The sequence below is a fragment of the Ambystoma mexicanum genome, chromosome 4p (assembly GCF_040938575.1).
Source record: "Ambystoma mexicanum isolate Mex_15411 chromosome 4p, UKY_AmexF1_1, whole genome shotgun sequence".
Classification (NCBI taxonomy): Eukaryota; Metazoa; Chordata; class Amphibia; order Caudata; family Ambystomatidae; genus Ambystoma; species Ambystoma mexicanum.
This window is the reverse complement of record NC_090927.1, coordinates 589717730-589736844: the sequence shown is the minus strand read 5'-3', so window position 1 is coordinate 589736844 and position 19115 is coordinate 589717730. Positions and strand designations below refer to the sequence as shown.

General features: G+C 43.5%; 1 protein-coding gene across 2 annotated transcripts in view; it reads right to left on the bottom strand.

Moving 5' to 3' along the window:
• MLIP (muscular LMNA interacting protein) overlaps nucleotides 1–19115 on the bottom strand; it is a 2218014-nt gene that overhangs the window by 782230 nt on the left and 1416669 nt on the right. The window lies entirely within an intron of this gene.

Genomic DNA, 19115 nt, shown 5'->3' with positions numbered 1-19115 from the left:
CACGTCACTGCTCTCGCACTCTTTTCACTCCCTTTCATTCCATTGCCAACACTATATTGTCAACCCTTCGCCGCGCACCTGTGCAACACCTCCCTCCTCCCTTATTTAATTCCTCCCCCCTCCCTCACACTTTCGCATTGCTCGTTGTGTGTGCCATGCTCACCAAGTTCTCTCGATGCAGGGCCGCTCGACTGCGTGCACCCCTCCAAGCGGCTCGCCACCTCCCCTCGTCTGGACCACGTCTGGACACTCGCCAACCGCGGGCGGGATACTTCTCAACCGGCTCCCGAGGGCCAATATCCGGATTGCGCTGTCCGGTCTTCTCGCAGCTCCGCGATGGTCCTGTAGTCCTCAGAAGGGGGCAACGGCAGAGGGGGCCGCGCCGCCGGGCCTCCTCGCAACGGGAGTGCCTGGAAAAAGTAAAAATAAAAGTCGATCTTAAACAGATCTCAGCAGTGCCTCCAACTTGTCGGGGGGAAATTCTGCCGGGGTCGGCCGGGCCGTCCGCAGACCTCCAGGCAGGGAGGCCCCAACTCCTCCCGTGTGTATCCCAGATAAGATGAGATAGAGTATGAGACGCACACAAGGAGCAAGGTGACTCTGCTGTTTATTAGACAAAACGGCAGGGATGGGTCAAGGAGCGCACGCGTTCGTCCTGACACACACACAATTGTGGGGCTCGCAGGCCCTTTTTACTGTATTATGACGCGCTACTTGCGTCACTTCAGAAAGTTAACAAAAAACCTATCGCCACTCTTAATTGGATGTTCGAGTGGTAGGGTTAGTATAGCACACATATAGAGAAAGATATTAGTGGATAAGGTGTAGTCAGGTGGTATATCTGGGTCGTCCCTACAATAAGATACATGAAAATTGTTACATGAAGGCTCCTGAGGATTGGCTAAATGTGCTGGCGTCAGTGATAAGAGCCCCAAGTTCTGATTGGTGCACCCGTGAGCTTCCCAGCCTGGGACCACCGTCGTTCCCAGCTCTCGGTGTACCTGTAAGTTGCAACAATGTTTCACTATGGGTACATGCAGACAATGTGAGGACTTATTCATAGCTAGACGGGGTACCGTTCCCACTGTTGCAGATGTCCATTGAGCCTTTCAAGTGTATCTGCCAGTGTCTCGTAGCGAGGGATCCAGACGCCTCTGTTCTCCAGGGTTTGGCATCTCGTCAGGTTCGGCTTGATCACGTGGGGAGGGACCGTGAAAGAGGCATAATTCTGCACAATTAATATTGTTTTTCTACTGTGCGTCTGGTTTAATTTGTCGGTGTGACTTTAACGTTGGTGCGCGGAGTGCGAGATTGCAACATCGTGCCTTTGATGAGTTGCTCTTGGAACGTGGGTTTGCAACATTGCGACCTTGGCTGGTTGCTTTGCCAAGCTCATTCTGTAGGATCAGCAACTGACTTTTGTCTTGTTGATGTCCACGGGAGCTCTTGTTTGAGGCCTACTTTGGCCCGGTGCATAAGTTGTTCGTTTGGTGCACAGGTGCTTTAGGTTATAGGAGCATATAATTCCATAATCGGTATTGTCTTTATTATATTTCTCATCGTTGTACCTGGTTTCAAAGAGAAGCGTGAGCAAGCTAATAAAAGTTCATGACGCGTCTTGCGTTTCTGCATTCTGAAAGCCTATATGAAAATAATAAAGATGCACGTCCGTGAATATGCCTGTCGCCTACGTCATAGCACTGAGTATATTCTTCGTGTAGGTTGGTGTGGGAATGTCCAGTGTGTATATTTGTACAGATGTGCTTCCCGTTGTCTAGGTCGTCATGGCATCTCTAACGACGTGTAGATTTTAGTCTAGTTGATCCGTGCCGCAGGTGTCGGCATGGCCAGTGCGGGCTGCTGGGCAAGCAGATGGACACATCCGTATGTTCCTGTACCAGGGTACCTGGTCGTCTGGAAAATGGGCAAACTCTTCTCGTGGCGGGTGTTTGGGTCGTGACCCTCTAGGCCAAGCGCGAGAGGTGAAGGACGGGAGCCTGGTTTTCCATTCTCCCACTTCAAGCTGGTCTCTGGGACTGGAAAGGCAGAGTCACCACTGGAATGAAAGAACCAACGAGGAGCTGATGGAAGAGGAAACCTACAACGACTGAACCGCCCGGTGAAGCCATGCTGCAGGTCTAAATCTTCAGAATCCGATGACAGAGAAGATCCTCCAGGAAACTTCTTCCCTTGAGCTGGTGGGACCAACCAGTTCGCCAAAACTGCAAGCCAGGACTCCTCCTCTGGTCGAATTCGCTGTAGAGAGGTACAGTGGACAGGATAGCCAGGAAGGTCGGACACTGCTTGAGTTTTAAGGAGCGCACCTTTTATTTGTTGCTTTGCTCTGCTGCTGGTTTCTTCCCTGGGTAGTGCAGGACCCTCCAGTCTTCCTACTTCTCTTACTTCTTGTCAGTCCGACAGTCGCTTCAGGAACTGTGAGCCTGCAGGAACTAGCAGGAACGTCCGCCTCAGCTACAGCTCTGTGCAATGCGGTTGTTCGTTTTGTTCAACCGAGGTGAAAGTGTTTGAAATCTTTCTCCAAACCAAGGGCTTGTCATTCTCTTCTCTTTGAACTAACTTTTCTACCACCAACCGCATCCGGAATCCGTGGCATGAACATTACCGCGAACCACCCTGAACGGTGTGATCTTGAGCAAAAGAATTTTGACCCAATGACTTTGGCCCTAAGCCTTTTCTACCTGATTCTATCACTGTAGTTCCTCTTGCTCTATTGCCTGAGTACTTACCTGTTGGTGTGGTTCAATTTCTATTAACGTTGTCTTTCCCTCCCTTTTAAATTGCTGGAGTGCCATTTTGCTCCCTCTTCATTTTGTGAGCTTATCCTGGAATTTATGGAAGTGGTGTGGTGTATTAAGAGTGTGATTTTTAAACTGATTATAATAGTGTAATGTTATACAACTGAAGAGTAAAACAAATGTATATCCTTTTACTTGAAAACCTTGAGTCAGTGTTTGCCTGAATCATAGTAATTGCTGTCCTTTGTGTAATTATTTGATACTGCTCACTTTCTCTTGCGAAAAGTCTGGCTGCTCAGCCATCGCTACCACTTTAACTGTGTAGTACAAGCTTGTACCAAAGGTGAATTTGTACTGTCACCTGTAGTCTTAATTGTGTGTGGTGTTCCCAAAGGGTACTGCATATAAGTCTGCCTAACAGTGCAACATAAAATGTGATAAGTAATGGAAATATAATACATGGCACCTTACAATACCTGAACAAAAGCCTGCAAATCATGTTCTAAATGCAGGCTAGTTGTCACATAACTACTGACCTGTTATAAGAACATGATATCACTGTTATACTTGTACTAGGTTATTACAGTTGTGTTATGATGTGACAGAGATGAGTGAAAAGATTAGAGCCGTTCTAACAATACGATTTCAGCTCGGCTTGAAAGAATCAAACCATTTGGAACTGAGGCTCGAAATGGATTGCAATCCTTGAACTGAATTGTGAGCCAATTATAGAGATAGCAGTGCTCGATGGTTTTACTCATCTCTAATACAGCTCTTTGGTAATATTGCATTCCCTGATACTGGGCAGGTATCCTGGAAGTCAATGTTACTGGTGGCTAAGAAAATGAAACAATACACACATAAAAATGAATGCAAATGGAAAATGCTCAGAGGATTGCTTTTTTCATGTGTGTCCATTTTAGAAATGTGAAGATCACCTTGTTTCCTCATTTCAAGGGGCTTGAGTGGCAGCGCAAATGATATGCACACCAGTGTCGGGAGTTGCTACTGTATAACAAGTCCCTAGTGCCCACGTGGATGCTGGGAGTGTATTCGCAATGGCCGTCCTTTGAAGAGCCTCATCATTGTGAAATGTTGGAGAAAAAAAAAAAAACGTTCCATCCAGTTTAAGGGAAAGAAATGCAAGTTGGATAGCACAATTTTATATAAAAAGGGGGCAGGAGAATGATACTATTTTCGGGCATTTCAAAACGCATTTGTGTATTGGAGATTTGCTTTGAACTGCACAGAAACACCCTCTTATCTGTGCACATGTTCAAAGTGGGTGAACAAAGGAATGTGTGATGGACTCCTTCAGACGCCCTTTGAGATTAGGGTGCAGTTTCGTTGGCACAAGAAATGAGATGGTCAAGCAGATGGCACGGCTTGTGCCCAAAGAATGTTGAGAAACTGCCCAATCCTTTCTTGAGATATGTCTAAGGCAATTTGAGCCATAGTTTGATTTGTAGAAGTGTGAGGGCTGAGTAGCTGGTTTGATTGATTACTCGTCTGTGTCACTATAGCGCTCAAGACTTACTCTAGAGCGTGTAGGCTATCTAGAGCACAGCATTCTGGAGGATAGCTCACAGGATAAGCACTCATCTCTGCCAGCCTGCACTTCACAATTTCCTATATGAGTAGGTCTGACACCCCTGTAATCCTTCTGAAGGTGTTGAATTGAGTACAATTACAGTGGGTGATAATTTCAGCTTTTTGATGCCGGTGGAATCCAGCATTATGCACTATATTCAAAATATATATATATGTTATTATTGTTCTCATCTGTTGAAATGTTGTAGTTCTCACCCTTGGAGAATGAAATTCTGAGGCAATACTATCCAGATTCAGAGCAGACTGCCCACAGATCTGTGCCCTAAGTGCACTCATGCACGCTCCATGCAGTTGTCCATGTGGTTGTCCATGCCTAATTTCCCATGCGTTTATGGTACATTGGTTCAATCAACATCTCAGCCCTTCCTATAGGAATAAAAACGTGCCCACTGATATGTTTCTCCATGCCAAAAGTATCATTCCTTCTTGCATGTTAGCGACTACTCAGAAGCCCAAATAAGGCATTGCTGCTAAGTAATCTTCTGGTAGGTGTGTGGCATCTACAGGCAATCGTGTTGTTGTTTTTCTTTTGGCCAGCACTTTTTGCGATCACGTGTATGGATTTAGATGTCAAAGCATGAAAAGTGCTCTTGTCTAATAAAACAGAAGAGGCAGGCAGTGTCACACACGGTAGAGGGACACTTGGCAGGTATGCGTTTCCCCTGAAGTTTCCCATCACTTGAGATGAAACCCCTGTATGGTGTGTTTGTAAGAGATGCTGCAGTTGTAATAATGAGTTGATATATCTCCTCATGTATATTTATTTTCAGCCAACCCTGAATTCCTCAGGAATAACGTGTAGGATTGGGAATATACATATAACCAGTGCTGAGTAACCAAAACATTCCAGTGCATTATTTGGAAGTCTCAGTTGGTAATGCAACTGCTTGTGATTAAACCAACGATGTGCAGGTAAAAAACAATGTGCCAAAGTAAGGGTTATTCCCAAAATGGAGGTTATAGGAGCTGCTCGCACGTCCTTATCTTAATTAGTAATGCTGCCACACCTTGGACTATCCATTGAAACAGATGTAATTAAACTCCGGCACCACACCCCCAAGTGTACATCACCAGAGTTGTATGTCATGCTTGCCATCGTGTTGGTCTATCCATGTACTGGTGTTTCACTATTTGTGTTTGTTTCTGAGTCTTTCTCTGGGCAACTATCACTCTGTATCACAATATTTACCACTGTGAGACTTTCAGTCTACAGGGTCATCACGAGTTGGGCAGTAACCCTTAAGTGCGGTGCTGACGCTATTAACTCTGCATATAAGGGTCTGCCAAATCACTGGTATGGCAGTATTTTCCCCCAGCTCTGAGCTGGGGGGAAATCTGCCAGGAATTTGACGATTTTCTGCGCTTTTACCATGCAGTAATACCGCCAACGGTAATCCCACCAAACATTCCCCATTGAGTCCAATGGTGAATGGGGAATTCCCGAATGGGCCCAATGGGGAATGAGGCCTGACCGGTTGGCGGTAGACCGATAAGCGCAGGCAGTATCCCAGCGGGAATACCGCTGGTATATCGCCCAACTCGTGATGAGGCCCAAGTGTTTATAACAGCGTAACAAAACAAATACATTTAAAACATATTCCCTTGCCATCTTCAAGTTCCTAGCTCAAAAACGTGTGGCTCAATACATGAATTTGCTGTGGACTGATGAAAATGTAATCAATTTCACTAGTTGTGTGAGTGATTGGCTCACACTAGAAGGTAAAGAGTTCCAAGAATCAGGGTCATAGCATCATTATTATTATTATTATTATTATTTTTATTATTATTATTATTATTATTATTACTATTGTGGTATTTATTGAGCGCAGACCTAGCTTAAGGAAGTAACAGCGTGCTTTACAATCATAGTAGGAAAAACACAGTGAGGGAAGCATAGGCAAAGGTAATGGGATGCTAACAACAGGTGAGGGTGGTCAATTGGCTGCCAGGGATCTACAGGAAACCAGGGTTGGAAACAGTAAGGAGCAGATCACTGGGTCCCAGATAGGATTGGGAGCAGAGGGTTTGTGGAGCTGGGTTCTAGGGAGGAGACATTCTTTGAAGATGAAGGTCCTGAGCTCTTTCCTGAACTGTCAAAGTGATGGAGCTAGTGTGATGTTGACGGGAGGAGACTCCAGAGTTTTCGGGTGTTGACACAGAGGGCCTTCCTTCTGGGTCTTTCCGTCCTGCACCGGCAGAGTTCAAGTCTGCACATATCCTTACTTCTGGTGGATTGAAGGCCTCCAGAAATGCTGAGTTTCGCAGTGAGGTAGCTTGGGGACTTCAGGGGGACAGGCTTATAGATGATACAACTGGATTTGAAAGTATTCTCAAGGATCACAAGATTTCATTGTATTTGTGTGACTGTGCTTCCCAAATCTGATAGGTTTCATCAGCAAGGGGTTTCCTCCACAATGTGCCACTCTCGCTTCCTGTCTTGAAATATTATCGCTCAGGCTAAAACATTTACTGCAAAGTACAGTATAGTCGACTCCTTGACAGAGGCCGAAAAAAAAAAAAACAGTGTAGGCCTCTCAAACTAATTGACAATAAAGGCGAAAAAAGGAACTGTACCTGCACAATTATTTTGTTCCAAACCATTTACCAGGGTACATCTAAGACTATGTTGACCGTGTTCCATTAATGCGGTTTTCACGCCTCATTTGTTGGGTGAGAGATTGCTTTGTTGTGTGACTAATAATGTCACATGTTAAGTGCATGTTAACGTGGGTCTGCCTTTTATGGAAGTGGGTGGTGTTATGCAAATTAACAAAAAACGGTAAATTAAGTGAGGGAAAGTAATATACCGTCGAAATCATTGTGAAGTTTCTATGGTAACGATAATGCAATATGATGTTTTGTTCTGCCTACCATGTTTTGCTAACTGCTGGTCATGCGATAAAAAATCACCTTTAAATTTAAACTATTAACTGTTTTGAAATGTTTGACGGTATGAATGTGAAAAGTATATCCCTGAGAGCGCTGAAAGATTATGAGGGTTGAACACACCTGCTAAAATGCATTGTACACTGCGTGCACAGGCGTTGCGTCATGTGCCGCCTCCTGTGATTTTCCATAATCGATTGTGTAACTGAACCGGCTGTCCTTGTGTTCCCCTCTGCTTCTGAGAAACGTGCCTGTGTATAGATTAGGGACCATATGTTGTTACTCAAACAGCGCAATTCACGATGTGAGGTCCAGATTTAAGATGTCTAAAACTACATTACCGAAAAGCCTTGCTGACTATTCCACAGTTTGAAAAATGCCCTTTGTGTTTCTAATTAACATTGAGCAAGCTATTTAAAAAAAAAAAAAAAAAAAACCTGGCTTCACAAATCCCAGATGATCGCCCGTTCGTTCAAAGTGCCCCTAACGTTTTCATTAATCACTTTTGGTTAGAAAATGAATCCTTGCCTAAACATATTCAGAGGCAGATTATATGGTTGTTGTTTTCATAAATTATAATTTCCTTGACCTTTGTTTGAATCTGGGACACTCACATTTACTGTTTACTTATTTTTATTTATTTATTTGACACTTCTATAGCGCCCACAACCCAGAGGTAACCAGGCGCTTTTAACTTAAGAATACGGTTACAGTGAGTGCTTCAGGTTACAGAAGAGGAAGAATTACACCGTGGAACGTGCAAAGGTAATACTTCATACACCAAGTGCAGAAGAGAAGTACATGGTGCTCACATCCATTGAGCCTGACCCCATGTTGTGGGGTGGCAACAGCACACAGATGGAAAGTCAAAATCAGTGGGCAAATACATGGTGCCTACCCCAAGTTTCAGGGCGGCAGCAGCACACAGATGCAAAGACAAAATCAGTGGGCAAGTACATGGTGCCTACCCCATGTTGCAGGGCGGCGGCAGCACACAGATGCAAAGACAAAATCAGTCGGCAAATACATGGTGCCTACCCCATGTTGCAGGACGACAATAGCACACAGATGCAAGGTCGAATTGATGGGAAAATACATTATGCCTACCCCAAGTTGCAGGGCGGCATCAGCACACAGATGCAGAGTCAACTCAAAGGGGCAAATACATGGTGCCTACCCTATGTTGAGGGCGGCAGCAGCATACAGATGCGAAGTCTAGCAATGTGCAAATACATGGTGCCTACTCCATGTTGCAGGGCGGCAGCAGCACACAGATGCAGAGTCAAATCAAATGGGCAAATACATGGTACCTACCCCATGTTGAGGGCGGCAGCAGCACTCCTGGCACCTGTGCAGGCATTTCCTGGAAGAATTTCTAAATCCTATCATAATTAGAATGCTCAGACTTCAATGTTTCGATTTTCTAGAGCAAAGTAAAAATAAATGTGATGTTGCCAAATTTACACCTTTAATAGACCGATGTTGAGGAGGCCTTCTATGTTTAATGAGTGAAAATCAGCAAGGCGGAGAGAGACCTTGTTCCCTGCCTCCCCTAATGGTAGCATTGACTCATGATTACAGGCAAGGACTTGGGAGAGGGGAGGGGTGCTGGCCTACGGTGTAGCACCCATAACATTTGTTTAGTGAACAGTATGCAGTGATATAAGGAAATGAATATTTTATCTCCTGTGACGATTACGGAAGAATATTCCGTTTCCAGGTAAGCAGCCTGTGCTTGGAGGGATGCTTTCAGAGTTTATGCTTTTAACATGGCTCGTTAGGGTTACAATTAATGTCCAAAATCTACAGTTCTTCCGATACCAAGAATGACTAGTCTGACTTCCGTGGAACTAGCCGACCCAATTCCCACTCAAGCCGGCAGCAGTCAGTCTCAGGAATGGGTGGGCGGGGTGGATTCACATCGGATTGGCTGAGCTTGATGCTAGTCCTTATGGTAAGGCAGGGTTGTCTACCTGGGCCATTCCTTTGGCAATCCACCTTACTGAGGCAGTCTGTTCAATGGGACTTTTGACATTCAAAACGTCTCTTGCAAATCAGGCCTATTTTCTTTTGAATAAATCAGGACCATGGGAGTGTTCACCCTCTCTCATGCATAGAGTACTAGCATCAAAACAAATAGGGCAGCACAGGGGGCCGGGAGCAATAGGGGTAGCTGTGAAGGGATAACCCACAAAATTCTGAAGTAAAATGACAGCTCTACTGTGGTACCCGACAGGTAACGTTTAAGACTAGTGTTAAAAACAGGGCATTGGTTGCTATTATTATTATTATTATTATTATTATTATTATTATTATTAGTATTATTATTATTATTATTATTATTAACAACAACAATATATTTCATAGCACTATCCTAGCTGTGGAGCAGTAGAGCATTGTACATGTCATAGAACAAAACATTGGTAGTGATCATTTAACAAGTCATCAAGTAAACTTTATTAATAATTATTAAAGCATGTTATATGGATGGGGTGTGTGCACAACATTGCAAGAATGTATGTTATAGGAAGGTGTTATTGGAAGATCTAGGTCTTACGTTTTTTCCTAAACTGAAATAGATTTGCAGCAGTCCAGAGTGCCACCAAGGTGGAGCTTCAGAGGACGGAAATGTAACATGAGGAGGACTGTTTCCTAGTGTTCTCCCTGAAAGCCAGTCTAGTCGCCAGCCTGGTGATGGTCTCTTAGGACAGTTTTTATGAATTCAACTGAGGCAGTGCAAGACTCCACTCTTAGTACAAGACTGTACCACCTGAGTACATGGTAGCGTAGGCAGAGCAGCCAGGCTTATCTTAGGAGGGAGAGAGGGCAGTAGATATAGTACAAGTGAAATTGTAATGCAAATGATCCAAAGAAACACTGACACACTATTTATTGTAAAAATAAAGGATTTATTTAAATACAGGTAGGCCCAGATACATCTAGGGGTTAAGGAACTACTAACACATTATATGAAATCACAATATAAAAACACAACACTGTACTTGCAATTCACAGACTCAAGTATACATCTTATACACCTAACAGTAGTTCTAGTAAAGTCAAAACCATGTTATACACGTTTATTATAGGTCAAGCCTATTCTTTGGGAGTAAAAGAGCAATGGTTACTTTCAGATTACATTCAGTAATACAAGGGCAGTAGGCCCTTTCAGTTGCACAGTGACCCTTGGAACAAATCACATAAACAGTCAACTGGCCAATATGCTTGTGGTGAATAGTGAAACACTTATCCCAGGTGCAGTAAAAACCTATAACTACTTTTGTCATAACACATAGTTATACCAGGTGAGTAAAAACTAAGGATGCAATATACCATTACAGATGCTTTTGAAATCAGGGAACCCCAGATTGGGGTAAGCAATAACTCTGGTAACTTATTTTGCATGGCACACAGCTAACACAAGGTAAGTGAAACCCTCAAACCCACATACTTTAACTTCACAATGAAGGGGAAAGTAAAACCCAGTGTCACACTTTGCTGAATATTTATTCTAGGTAGGCAACAACCTAATGTAGACTTATTAAGGACAGGCTAGCAGCAAGTCAGGGGAAGCAAGACCCAGTTGGGGGACATTCATACAGTTATCCTAACAGGACTAACCTGGTGAAACCAACACATTACTTTTGTAAGGAGGCACAACCTAATCACAGGAGAGTAAAATACCTTCATATCTACTTTCTACTAGAATGGCAAAACAGTGGCTAAGGAAGAAAAGATGTTAACCATACTTTTAAGAATAGTGCATCACACATTCAAGATCAGTAAGAACTTTTGTAACTGTTCACTCTTAGAATTACAGTTACCAACCAACTCTTTACAAGTAAGTACAACACTTGATTTCTTTTCTGGGCAAAAGTCCCAATCCCTTCAAAGTCTTTCCCTTATTCTTGGAGCATGAGTGTTCTCAGTGCAGAAGGGGGGTCACTAGGACTAGTGACCAACAGGCAGTGTTAGAATAAGTTCTTTAGTAGATAAAGTCAGAGTGCCTTAGGAAAACTGGGCAAACAGGTGAGTATTTTACTTTTAGAGTTAGAAGAGGGTCCAGGGGCTTCACAGAAGACACCCCAGCAAGATTCCAGCAGTGGGACTGGGTGCACTGGACGAGGGACCACTGATTCACAGAAAACACCCCAGGACTACACAGAAATACCAAAAGGCTTAAGGTAAGTATATACCCAAGTCAACACAGTACCTCAGCAATGAAGAAGAGATTGTAGCAGGAGAACTTCAGGGACTGCAGCCAAATATATGGTCAGTGGATTCCTTGTCCTGGAGCCTGAACACAAGACCTCAGAAGGAACTTTGCAGCAGGGATCGATGAAGAAGGCTCTAGGCAAGATTTCCCTCATGGCTGAATGCAGTTGTGTGGATTTAGCGCCTTTTCAAGGAGTACGGCAGAAGATAGAAAATCGCAGTTGAATTCTCATTGTTTTAAAGGTCCAAAACTATTGTGAGGGGACTTTTTGGACTACATTCATATCTCTAGAGATACACCAAGATGTCCATGAAGTTTTATTGAGATTCGGCATTCAGAAGACTATGCACCGCACAGTGGTAGGAGGTCCCAGGGTATTGGGGTATTGCAAGAACGCAAGGTTGCAGCAATGCGTGGGATGGCTCAAAATGCAGGTCCTCTTGAGTCTACTTAGTCTATTCAGGCTCTGGGTTCGCGTCACCATTTTCAGAGTTCCCATTTTGATTGGAAGGAAGGGCTGCAACAGGCTCGAGTTACACAGCAGGCTCTCCGGTCGCTGGAAATCGTCTCTGCCACTTTTCCTTTGTCATCCTCTTCAATTTCCTGTTCCAGTGGTCGACATGACTTCAGCTTCCAGGTTTCCAGTATTTATCAGGAACTACAGCACAACCTCTGCATTCTCTCCCTGCATTTTACAAGAAAGGGGCGTCTGGTTGTCCAATCAGGACAGCCAGCCCCCTACTGGGATTTGTACCAGTTGAAGCAAGGCATAAGACAAAGGATGGGGAAGTTTTGGACTCCTCCCCAACTTCCTGTGCTTATCGACTGACTGGAGCCTGGGCGGGGTGTCTAGGGGAGTCCCGCCGAAGACAAAACTCATATAAAGTAATTTCCCACCCTGGATGTCAGGGGAAGGAACAAGAAATGACAAGAAATACAAAAATGGCAGAAAAAGAAGACAGGGACATTTTTGGTAAAATGAGCACCCGTAGGTGCCTTTACTGCAGCTGTGATCAAAGCCCGCAGTAAAGGTGCACCAAATTAGTAAAAGATATCACTGCCACCAGCCATTAAAGGAAAGCTTGTCACTGTAACAGAATTGTTATAGTTTTAGTGTGAAAGGGGATACATTGTATCTCCCCAGCACTCCACTTAAGGTGGGGTGTGCTGGTTTCACAGAATAATCACTTGTATTCTTAATTGTGTGTGGTGTTCCCAAAGGGTACTGCATATAATTCTGCCTAACACTGGTGGCAGCGGTGGGATCAACCAGTTCACCCAAACTTCAATCCAGGACTCCTCCTCTGGTCGAATTCGCTGTACAGAGCTACAGTGGGCCGGATAGCCAGGAAGTTCGGTCCCTGCTTGGATTTTTACGGAGCGCACCTTTTATTTGTTTCTTTGCTCTGCTGCTGGTTTCTTCCCTGGGTAGTGCAGGACCCTCCAGTCTTCCTACTTCATGTCAGTCCGACAGTTGCTTCAGGAACCGCTAGCCTGCTGGAACTACCAGGAACGTCCGCCTCAGCTACAGCTTCCTCTCCGTTTTAAGGTACTGTGCAAACCCAGTTGCTCATTTTGTTCAGCCGCGGGGAAACTGTGTGAAATCTTTCTCCAATCCGAAGGCTTGTCCTTCTCTTCTCTTTGAACTAACTTTTCTGCCAACCAACCTCGTCCGGAATCCGTTGCACGAACTTTACCACGAACTTCCCTGAACCGTGTGATCTTGAGCAAAAGACTTTTGACCTAGTGACCTAGGCCTTAAGCCTTTTTACCCTGATTCTATCACTGTAGTTCCTCTTGCTCTATTGCTCTGAGTACTTACTTGTTGGTGTGGTTCAATCTCTATTAACTTTGTCTTTCCCTTCCTTTTGAATTTTGGAGTGCCATTTTGCATCCACTTCATTTTGTGAGCTTAATTTGTCTAGAACTTATTGGGAGTTGTGTTGTGTATTAAGTGTGTGATTTTTAAACTGCTTTATGATAGTGAAATGTTATATAACTTAAGAGTAAAGAAATGTATATATTTTTACTTGGAAACCTTGAGTCAGTGTTTGCCTGAATCATAGAAATTGCTCTCCTTTGTGTAACTATTTGATACTGCTCACTTGCTCTTGAGATAAGTCTGGCTGCCCAGCCATCGCTACCACCTTACTGTGTAGTACAGGCTTGTACCAAAGGTGAATTTATACTGTCACTTGTAGTCTTAATTGTGCCTGGTGTTCCCAAAGGGTACTGCATATAATTCTGCCTAACATGGTCCGACCGCAAGCCATGTTTCTTTGTCTTATAGGACAGTCCTTATTGTCCCTGATCTTTTGTGCTATATATTACACATATTGAAGCATGTAAGAGCTGTCAAAGGCAATGATGCCAATTACCCAGCAGCACAGTTCAATGAATTTCACAATGGAGGCACAGCACAAGCAAGATGAGCAGCTCTAAGGCAACTAAAGGTCAATATATGAACAGCTAATTAAGAACTCGTTTTGAGACCAAGTCTAAAATAAGTATTCACTTTAAAAACAAAAGCACCAAATGGATCACATTTTAAATTTGAATTAAGGCTAGAATGTTTTTATGAAATATGATTTACAGTAGATTTTGGAAAAATGATTCGCTAAGTGTCATTATCAAATGATATATTTCTGATATACAAGCATATTTTTCGAACTAACTAATGATAAAACAGTTTCTAATTGGATTATGGAAATATTTTTCTATAAATCTGGGATGATTATGGCTTGTATGGGTAAATGAACTTTGAAGTACTTGCACTAAGTATGGATGGTACTTATTTAATTCAATTGTTGGTAACCTATGTGATCAAACTGTGTATGCATTCTTTTTTTAATTTTAAGTATATTATTTTTGACCAATTGCGGGATCCATAGTCCGACTAAAGTGGCTAATTCAAAAGAACAAGAAGAGATACCTGTAGGTGTTTAGCTGGTTAAAGATTGGTGCATCATACTGCAATACATGATGTCATATATGTGGGGCATGTAGTCCCTTGCTCCATTAGTCAATGTATAATATTATTTGATTGTAACAGTCATACTGTGAAACCAGTATTTAACCTCCATGATTACACGTTGAGGGGTGGTTTGCTGAAGAAAGTGATATTTTAAAATTGTTCATTTCCCAGCTCCTGTGAAAAAGACAAGGGGCCTCATTACAACCCATGCGGTAAGTTCCCTACTTTACCACCATGGTGTAAACTCTGTTTACACCATGGTGGATGGCGGATTTACCGCCCCATTCCAAGGTGAATGGGGCGGTAAATCCCCATTCCCCATTTACCCTTCCCCATTCCCATTTTTGCCCCATAGGGCATAATGGGAGTGGGGAAGGCGCTAATTACGGCACCGTAAATTACGGTGCCGTAATTAGCACCAAGGCGGGTTAGCGCCTTGCATTTTAACGCCTGCAAAGCAGGCGTTAAAATGGTAATCAGGCGTTAAGGGTTAACGGCACCGACGGCGCCGTTAAACCCTTAACGCCTCAGTTGTAATGAGGGCCAAGACGTTGATACATTAATTAGACTAACAAAGTCATTTATTTTCAAGCGATTCTGATCTTCAGATCACTTTTTCAGGCTCAGTTGCAGCTTGTTGTAAACAACAGGAAATTTAACCTGCCCCCTCCAAAATTCACTACTTTTTTTGCCTGTGATTCTGATTTGTGTTTCCTTCTCAAAGAGGCCAGTGCTTCAGAAGATGACCCATGCAAATTAGTCTGAAAGTTTTAAATGGGACTTGCAAAGTATGTGTGGGCAGGGATAAAGAAGAAACCCCGGTGAGCTGCTCTCGGGAAGGCCTGAAGGGATGTGCATGTGACATGCATGGAGGGCGAAACCCAACGGAAGGCTGATGTAAGTCCTAAGTACAGTTAAAGGGTTAAAGGCCAATATCTCACCTCTATTAGAAGAGATGGGAATGTCCAATAGGAAGATGGAGAGAAGGTTAAGGGGGAGAACAGGTTTATGCTTAGAATTTTCTGAGTGCCCAGGGGACCTGAATTGCGTTAATTAGGACATATATAGGTGAATGAGAAAAGAACTAAGCAAGGGCCGGTAAGAGCCAGGTCTTAACAGCTTGATGAATACTATACCAAGAAGGTCAAATAATGAATCAATGAGTATAGGTTGAGCACCAAAGACAAGGATTTCCTCAGCCTTTGCCTCTAGAATTCAATTAAAAAGAAACACTGCCCACTGAGAAGTGATTGCCCGGAAGAATGGAGAATTATTATGGCTCTAAGGAGATAATGACCAGAAGGGTGGTGTGGTCAACAAGACAAGTCTCTGTCAAACACAACAAGCACACATTAAGGTCATGTATTGCTTGGGAATGGAAGACTACTGACCAGAAGTTTCATAAACTACATTGATTGGAATTGGATGTGTGCTTGGTGTGTGAGTATCAAGCCTGCATATGTTGGAGAGAGTATGTTGGGCAATTCTCTCAGGCACACATATCAGTGAGAACAATACATCCCTAGGCTAGGGATGGAGACAAATGGAGTGGTGCCTTGCCTGCACCAGCTTCAAACAGGCTCGAAAATGCATTGATATATCATCTTGGTCCTTTCCTCCCACTCCCTTCAAGCACGCCTATAAAGAGGGAGAGGTTTCTTTGCTTCTTCCCGCAGAATATATCCCCCCTAACTGGCACCTGTTCTGGGTCTTCCAAAGTAGAGGCTGTTGAGAAATGTAGTTTTAAATGGAAAGTCGCAGAAGCAGAGTTTTTCGGTAACGTGTACCATGGGGGGGGGGTTGCGGTGGAGGGGGGGGGTTGGAAAATTGTGCTGCGTCAGCAAGATTTGTAAGGAGGGTGAACAAGTGGTGAACAATATGACATTGGCTAGTGTAAGAAAGTATAATCCTAACTGCCGTCAGTTCCATGTCTGATGAGAGTGTGGGGGTATGGGAAACTAGAAGCAGCTGAGATGAAATATTAGAAACACTGGGCAGATTGTGTAGCGCGGCCTGCGGAAGGAGGTGTGTGATGGTGTGCCAGATGAACAGTCTAATGGTTACAGACATTGTAAATGTACTCTTTGCTTACCTCTATGTGTTTCTGCTCACTTCCTCCTTTTGCACTCTGCCCCTCCTAACTTATTATTTTCCCCCTTTATTCCCCTGTTCACAAGATATACCCACTGCCCTGACTCTAGATAATCATTGTTTGCCTCCACCTTTGCTCATGTTTTCCCTTTGCTCTGTCACTTCCTTCTGCCTACTTTTCATTTTCTACATTTGGCTACTTAGGCTTTTTCGCATCTCTCTTTTAAAGTTCCACCTCTTCATCTACTTCCCATATCTTTAAATGTTTAACCTCCTTATTCCCTGTTAGTTCCTTTGCCACCTCCTTTTCTCCTTCTCTGTCTCTCTTCATACTCACTCTATTTCTGCAGCCTCTGGCCATCTTATCTCCACGCCCTCACCACTTCCACTCCCTACCTTTTCTCTGATCTCTGTTTCCTCTCACCCTCTCTTCTCCTCCTCCTTCACTCCCTTACCATCATGCTGCTCTGAACTCTCCTACTTCAGTCCTTCTCTTCTACTCTTCCTTTTTCACTCTCCATTGCTTTGCACAGACCGCTCCCTCTTCTCTCTGCCACCTCTCTCTCCGCTCACCTCTGTTCATGTTCTCAGATTGTCTCCGTGCTCTCAAATCTCTTCCTAACTCTCACACCTCCCTCACTGTGGGCCCTATGTGCATGTAATTGAGACCAAATCAGATCAGCTGATGCAGCTGTGCATTTCTTAGAATCATGCCTTTGGATTGGTTAGGACCGGGTTACCCACAAGTCCCCTATGTGAATCTACTTATGTATATCTGCTGCATTGCTCAATGCACCAAATCCCCAAAAGGGAATATCTGCTGCATTGCTTGATTCGCCAAATCCCCAAAAGGCCTTCTGCCATCTTTGAGTCAGGTGACATCTCATCACTGCTCACCCAACTCTAGGATGGTGTCAAAGCAGTAAGAGGTGACCCAGAACATCTCGAATTATGATCAGCTGCCTTCTTGTAAAGAAAGAGAATGTCCCTCTATCTTGGAGAGGCCAACTTGCTGAACCACCTTCTTACCATTTTTAGTTGTATCCCATAAATGTTAACCTGCAACTTCTAAAGGACTGGGTCTATGGGTATGACAGCAGAACTCTTCATTGCTCAACGATTATCTCCCTAACGGTTTGTACCACGCACGTAATGCACCCCTACAGATATCTGAAGAAGTTGTTGTGTCATCACACACAAAAGAAAAAGATGAGGAGAATGTGTTGTGGTGTAACCAGTGATTATGTTGCAGAACAAAATTAAGAGAGAACAATGGAAGGTGAAAAAATAACGAATTTCGAAAATAACGAGGGTAAAAAACATCGAATTGAGGTATGAATAACGAAGTGCACATACAAAGAAGATTTGCACATTGGATTTTGATACAAGAAACCTGTCTACTTACAGTTCAGTAAAAAAAAAGTATAAACGCGAGGGACTATGAAAGGCAGCAGGAGTAGAAGGGGGAAAGACAGGTACGGAGGGAATCTCCGTAAAGTGGTATTTCTACTTCTGGTGTTGGGAGTATGCATGTTGGGTGGGGAAAGGAGGAAAAGCAACCATACTCAAATTTAAGGAACACAAACACATTCATATAAGCACCACTAAATGGCACTCAGACACCATAGCTCATGGATGCAGGTAGACATTAGAGAAATGAGATGGATATCGATATTTTCTCCACAGTTGTTTGTGGATCGGTAAAAAAAACATCACAGGGTTAAAGAATTGGTCAAATCCCATATAACTGTGCATGGTATCCTTATATACCATGGTTGGGGCAAGCATCTGTGAAAAAATGACTTCTGCCCCACAGGAGCACAAGGATGAATAGGGAATAAATCTCCTACAAAGCCCTCTCACTTGTACAATGTAAGAAATGCACCTCTTGGGATGAGGGAAGGCAATACTCTAAAGCGGGGTGGGAATGGGAAACAGTAGCAACCCAAAAACAACGTTCAACAGTCCAAAATAAAGGAATTGTTTTTACACACAGGCATTTGCAAACATAAATAGGTACAATATACTACAAAAACCCTATACAGAATATGCAAGGCAAAGAAAGATGCACCACCATTGGTAATGAAAAAGGGGCGAACAGCGAGGTTGTGACACTCCAGAGGATTGAGTCGAGATGCTGTGATCCGGATGAGTGAATAGTTCATGGCAAATAGGTGACAGGCTCTGCTTAGGAAGAGAAAGCGTCAAACTGAAGTTCACTGTGGTTTAATTTATATCTACAGCCTTGCCAGATGGTAATTACTCACACATCCCCAATGCACAAATATTAAGAACCACACTTGTAAGGATCAGGTTCATCTTAAAGGTGAGAACATATCTGGTTGCTATCTGCACCAACATGTTGAGATCCAGTCATAGGCACCCTGTCCATTTTAAATCTCTGTAGAGATAGGGCTCAATGTCCAAGCTCTGGAGTGTTCTCAGCTATGGGCCAGTTTTTCTCTGACTCCTCTGCAATAGGACATTATTGTACAGGCTCTTATACAGGTATTGCATGCTACCATGTACATGTCTCCATGTGTGTAATGACTTACATTTAATTTCAATGTACAGACCTAAT